Genomic DNA, 5,790 nt, shown 5'->3' with positions numbered 1-5,790 from the left:
ACAAAATTCTGCTTTACATTGAAAATGCAGTAATGAATTATTCAGTGAGAGTAAGAGGCTCATGCTGACCCTATCTGGGAGTGTCTTTAGGTAAGATCTATAGAGGAGACTGTCAGCTAAGTCAGTAGCAACCTGGAGGACATTGAGAATGCTCATTTATTATTCCATGTATATGCATATAAAAATCCTTTTGATTTGATAAGGATTTGTTTTTAAAATCCATCTGAGAAGGATATACATGTAGTTGAAATAAGTGTACTTAATGAAATATTTTCAAGATACCTGTATTTTGCTCGGTCATGTTTTGTTTATGAGTGGCAAGAAGTAGGCTGACAGTAGCAAAGAGTAGTTCTAGGGTCAGGGAGAGACATGTTGGGAGTATGGAAAACTACAGGTGTTTCTAGGGATGGTGAAATGATCCAGGAAATGCAGCAAGGGAAAGAAAAGAGTCTGTAAACATTTTGGTTCATTGACCATATGTTTTTGTTGTTATATTTTTCCAGTTCCTACAATAAATTGTGGTTAAAGTATCCACATTACAGTAGAGCTTGGATAAAGAAAAACAAGTTAGCAGGCCTTTGTGGTGAGAAAAATCTTCAGAGTAGGGTTCTAGGAGCAGAGGAAAAGGCTAAATAGGCAGGTCTTGACACCAGACTGAAACAGACAGGGGTCAAGACCATGTTTAGAGGCCACTAGTGCATATGGTTGCAGGTATTTTAAATATAAACACAGACAACAGTTCCCCCCAAAAATTATATCCCTCATAATAAGTACTCCTCATTGTGTAAAATTTGTTCCAGTGCAGATGACTTGTATAACCTTTATCTATACACTAGGTAATCAACCGTCAAGAATGACTTGGGGTGAGGGGGCAGGCAGGGACGGAGTACCACCACCCACAGGCCCTTGCTGCTGCCGCTGTTCCCGTGCGCCCCCCTGTTCAGCTCCATCTGCCCCACCACCACCACTCCAACCTGTGGTGCCACCTCCCAGGCACAGGGAAGCAGGGAAAGCTTGCATGTAGTGGCTACAGTTGCCACCCAGCACCCTGCTCAGCTGCCTCTGAGTGTTCAGCTGCATGCAACCCCCTCCTCCCCACTTCCCTCCCGGCTGTACTGAGGGCTCTGCTACTGTGCCCTCCACTCCCCTTCCCACTTCCCTCCCTCCCCCCCGCTCACTTTTGTTGAGACCCAGTAGCAGTGAGGCCAGTGCTGTACCTCCAGCACCCCACACTGCCGCCTCCAAGGAACAGGTCCAGGGTGGGGGGTGAATCCGTTCCATCCCCTCTGTCCCTGCAGTCATGGCAGCACTCCACCATCCCAAGCCATCCCCCATCATGACAGATGGAGAGGGCAGGTGGGGATGGAGCACCGCCATCCAGCACCCTGCGGTGCCGCCTCTCTGCCTCCAGCCCTGTGCGCCCCTCCCTCCTCGATCCCCTGCATCCAGCCCCATGCACCAGAGCGGAGTGGGGGGGAGGCAAGACCAGCATTGCGCCACCAGCATCCCACACTGCCACCGTCTCTATGTCCATCCCCTCTGTCCCTGCTGTCATGATGGTGTTCCACTGCGCTGCTGCTGCCTCCTGTTTGAATGCTCATGGAGCACTCTGATTGGCTGCCGAGACAACCAATTAGAGTGTGAATAAAGTGTTATGGACAGACAGACTAAGGCTTTTATCTATATAGAATTGCTGAAAATCCATGGTAAGGGCATCCATGGTAAATGCTAGCTTTCACCACAGGTTTGGACTACCAAGATAAGAGCAAAAATCCTTTTTATTTCAGTGAAGTGGGGACTTAATACTAGTGGTGAAATTACAACCATCCCATGGAGACTATATCACTCCACCATGCACCTGTCACATAAGATATGTGTCCTTCTCCAGCTCTGCATGGAAAAGACACTTAGATGAATTTTACCCATTCTTTTAAAAGCTGTTCATGCCATAATACACTGCAGTAGATGAAAAATATCTATCTGTCATTTTTATTTGCTGAGCAAAAAAATCAAAATTCCACTTTTCACAGAAGAACAAAACAAATGTTCTGCCTAGATATTAAAATACTTGCAATGGGGTTCACCACAATATTCTCCTTTACTGACCTGAAAGCATTAAAATATGTAGGCAATTTGTGCTACAGGATCTGTTTGGCATGGAGAATGGAGGAAGCTGTGCTAACCAATCAGTAAGTTTTATGCGCTCAAAATCTTCAGCATAACTGTTTTGCTTTTCATACTACATGTAATAGAAAGCAACTAATATATTATTCAACAAAACAATTGCTGGTAGGTTCTAATGGGTTTTACACATAACATTATTATTTTAGAATATGTTATATTCTCTAACGCTACTATCTCTCTCTCTCCCCAACTCTACTTCATTACAGAACTTTTACCTACCACTTTCCCTATTGCCTTTCTCTCTGAATTCATGCAGCAGTTTTAAAGAAACACATATTCTTACCGGGCCCTCTTTTAACCCAGTAGTCACACGGGAAGCAAGCACCAACTTGCGTTTCTGGCTGTTCCCCTCCATTCTAAGAACCCTGGATGTTTGGCTGCAATGAAGTCCAATGATATGGCTAACTCCAGCATTTCTAGGGGCAAGTATATACTGAAAAAAGGTAAGTCAGTTTGATGTCAACAAAGGTCTTCAAGGCCACTAAGGGAGTGATGGCAAGTTTCCTTGCCCCCACTGTTACATGGCCTGGCTCACACTCACCTACTCATTCTTCCACTTCTCTTTATATAGACCTTAAATCCACACAGTGCTTTCTGGCATATCTGGGAAAGATAGAGAGGGAGGATGGTACTTCATTAAAAAAAAAACCTGAGCAGATGGGACTGTCCAGGTATGCCTCAGAAGAAACTGATTTAGACCATTAGGTGCTATAATAATAGCAGTTATTGAATTTTCAGACATACATGAGTTTCAGACTGAGGGTGTCACAACAGTTTTTGGCCTACTCAAGTAAAACAATAGGAGGTAGCTTGACTGAAGAAACGTAAAATAAGGACCACAGTCAGGTAAAATAGCTAAAGTCACCTGTGCAAAGCTTAGTTGATGCTGACAAACGAACTATGAAGCCCGTGTTTTATTGAGTTTTGTTCAGCTCTATAATGTATTAAAATGACAGGAGGAAACGTATTAAACTTATACATATGGATGTGAAAGTCATGCATGAACATTCTAAACATAAAAAGCTACTTAATCATCTTACCCAGACAATAGCGTTTTATGTTTCTCTCAAAACAGCTTTAAATACAAGCAGTCAGTCTGAATAAAGACTGGGAACTAATTCTAACATTTTTTAATTAAAGCTCATGAATATGCATCCAGGTATCTCCTAGCTGTGGACTAATTATCAGTGGTTCTCAGTGCCTGCATAGCATGACTACATTCCTTGGTAATCCATTCAAAAACCTATTACTCATAACAACATGTTGGAATCAGCCACGAACTCTTATATAGCTACATGGCTATATTGTTTTAAGTAATATTTAATTTCTTGTAGTCAAAAATGAAATGAAAGTAATTGAGCAGTAATTATTTTGGGCATGAGTTATAATTGCAAAAGTTACAAATATGCTTATTTATTTATTTATTTGCACACTTCCTGCGACCTGATCAGGGGTGTGTGATTTTTTTCTTTGCTATCTGAACGTGCCATTTTACACTTCATTATATCAAGGTTTGATTCAAGTTTATATGTATATTATGTAAAATGATTTTGACAAGCAGTGAAAATATGTTTCTTTTAAAGAGACATTCACTGCTGTTATAAGTTTGTTTTGCCTCAAACAAAAGAAAAGAACATTCTACAATGAAAGAAATTCAAGAGCCCCTAATTTTTACCTGCTTGATCCAGCATAGCAAGAGGAGCTCCCTTACTTAGTACTCACATCATTCCTGAGAGAAATTACTTTAACTTATTCCAATTTCCAGTTGGAAGCTTACCAAATTAGTTCTGTACTTAAGTATCCTCTGGGTACCCAGTTATTTGCTGCCATATTATACAGAGTACATATTGCTTTGAATTATGAAGGGCTCACCTTAGTTATTTAATACAGCTACAGTTTACTTTTAAAAATTCACTAAAACACTAGGGATCAAAACCTAGTCCACCTATTAGGTGCCTAAGTGCAGTCCTATTTCACCCCAAAATTCACTAACACATCTCCTTTTGTAAAAAGATGTCACCTTCGTGTTCAGGTTAGCCTTTTAAAAAGCACTGAGGATGAGGAGATACACCCACCTTTGTAACAATATTTTTCTTCCTGGTACTTCAGAGGGTATTGTCAGATCCCACTTAACTACTAATAGGTGGAATAGGACCTGGCCTTAGATACTTATCTTGAAATCATATAGATCCTTTCATTGCAAAGTATTTTCAGAAATGGAAATATATTCTTTATAGACAATACAAAGGGTTCATTTTGCCCATCATTAAAATGTGGCTATATATGGGGTGAAGCACATCAAGTATTTAATCAACTGCTCAAGTTAGAAAAAGAATACCTTTTTATATTGGAGCTACAGGAGGCATTCAGCTAAGCAAAATGCACTGGTTATTATCATCCATGAAACACCAAACATTTAAGCCACAGTGCAAAGCACTAAGGAGTTCCAAGTTCTGAAAAGTTTAAATGTAACAAGAGGAAGACCATGAATGACAGGTGCCCCCGGAGGCTGGGGGGGCATGGCGACTGCCCACAGGGATCAGTGGTGGGGGTGTGGCGGTGACGAGCAGGGAGCTCCCACAGGCAGCCACAGCAGTGTCAGCGCCGGGGGGGGGCTGGGGGTGGTGAGTGGCAACAGCCGGCAGGCACCACCGGAAGCATTGGCGGTGCTTTTTGCAGGGAGTGCACCCCGTACACATCACCAGTGAGGAAGACTGAGCAACCAAACACTTTGCAAGTCTCACAGGATGTTAGGAAACAGTTTTAAGAACCTGTTCTATTTTATCATGGTCTAGTAATAAATTTTCATACGTATGATTAGGATCTGTGAATCTCACAGAAGGATCAAGTATTAAGGAGCTGTCTGAATGAAGAGAAAGTAAAACATTGGCATGTGGAAAGAATTTCAGGTTTAAACGGAAGATACGAGGAAACTTAGATATAAGATATAGCTTTTACTTGGGAACCAGAACAGCCCTTTCCTTTTTCATGTCCTTGTGTGACAAGGCATTTAGAACAATTTGCAGATTCGTTGGAATCTGATAGGGCCATGTTGTGAGTGCTTCTGTTATAGGCTTGAATTTGTGACTTCTGGGCTGTCAGAAGGAATAAAAACAAAGCTGTAGGCAGAATCAAACTTGTGCAGTGCTTGAAGGTTGGGTTGAGACATTGGAACTTAATTCAGAAGTTGTGTTGAAATTTGGGGAGAAGAGATGTATGTTGGACAATGGCATTTACAAAATGTTTACAAAAAGTGCAATAAAGGATTTGGAACTGCCTCTTGTATCCTGTATGAAAGAAGGAACTTCCTAATACAGACATTCATTCTCACAGGAGTTAATATAACCATTAATTTTCTCATCTTTACAGTTAATAAAAATCCACACTCCAGTGTTTTGAGTGTCATATACTTGTTAAAGGTGTCCATAGTCAGTAGAACCTACTGATGTCTAATATTTTAGGGTCACTTATTTTTATACCAGAGAAAGTTACAATGTTAAATCATTACAAATACTAACACATTATTTAAAATGTAATTCCCAGAGGAATAGAGGTTTGCAAAACACAACATAGATATTGCAATTTGGGCCTTTAGGCCCAACCAGA

General features: G+C 41.1%; 1 long non-coding RNA gene across 1 annotated transcript; it reads left to right on the top strand.

The window, feature by feature from the left end:
- Nucleotides 1-505: 505 nt before the first annotated feature.
- Nucleotides 506-5,255, top strand: LOC109300437. Its single transcript, XR_002098228.1, has 3 exons — nt 506-518; nt 2,145-2,149; nt 5,154-5,255. It is a non-coding gene; the product is annotated as an uncharacterized LOC109300437 (long non-coding RNA).
- Nucleotides 5,256-5,790: the final 535 nt, after the last annotated feature.

Source organism: Gavialis gangeticus, unplaced genomic scaffold, assembly GCF_001723915.1.
Source record: "Gavialis gangeticus isolate Ggan-Ray unplaced genomic scaffold, GavGan_comp1, whole genome shotgun sequence".
Classification (NCBI taxonomy): Eukaryota; Metazoa; Chordata; order Crocodylia; family Gavialidae; genus Gavialis; species Gavialis gangeticus.
This window is presented reverse-complemented; position numbering and strand designations above follow the sequence as displayed.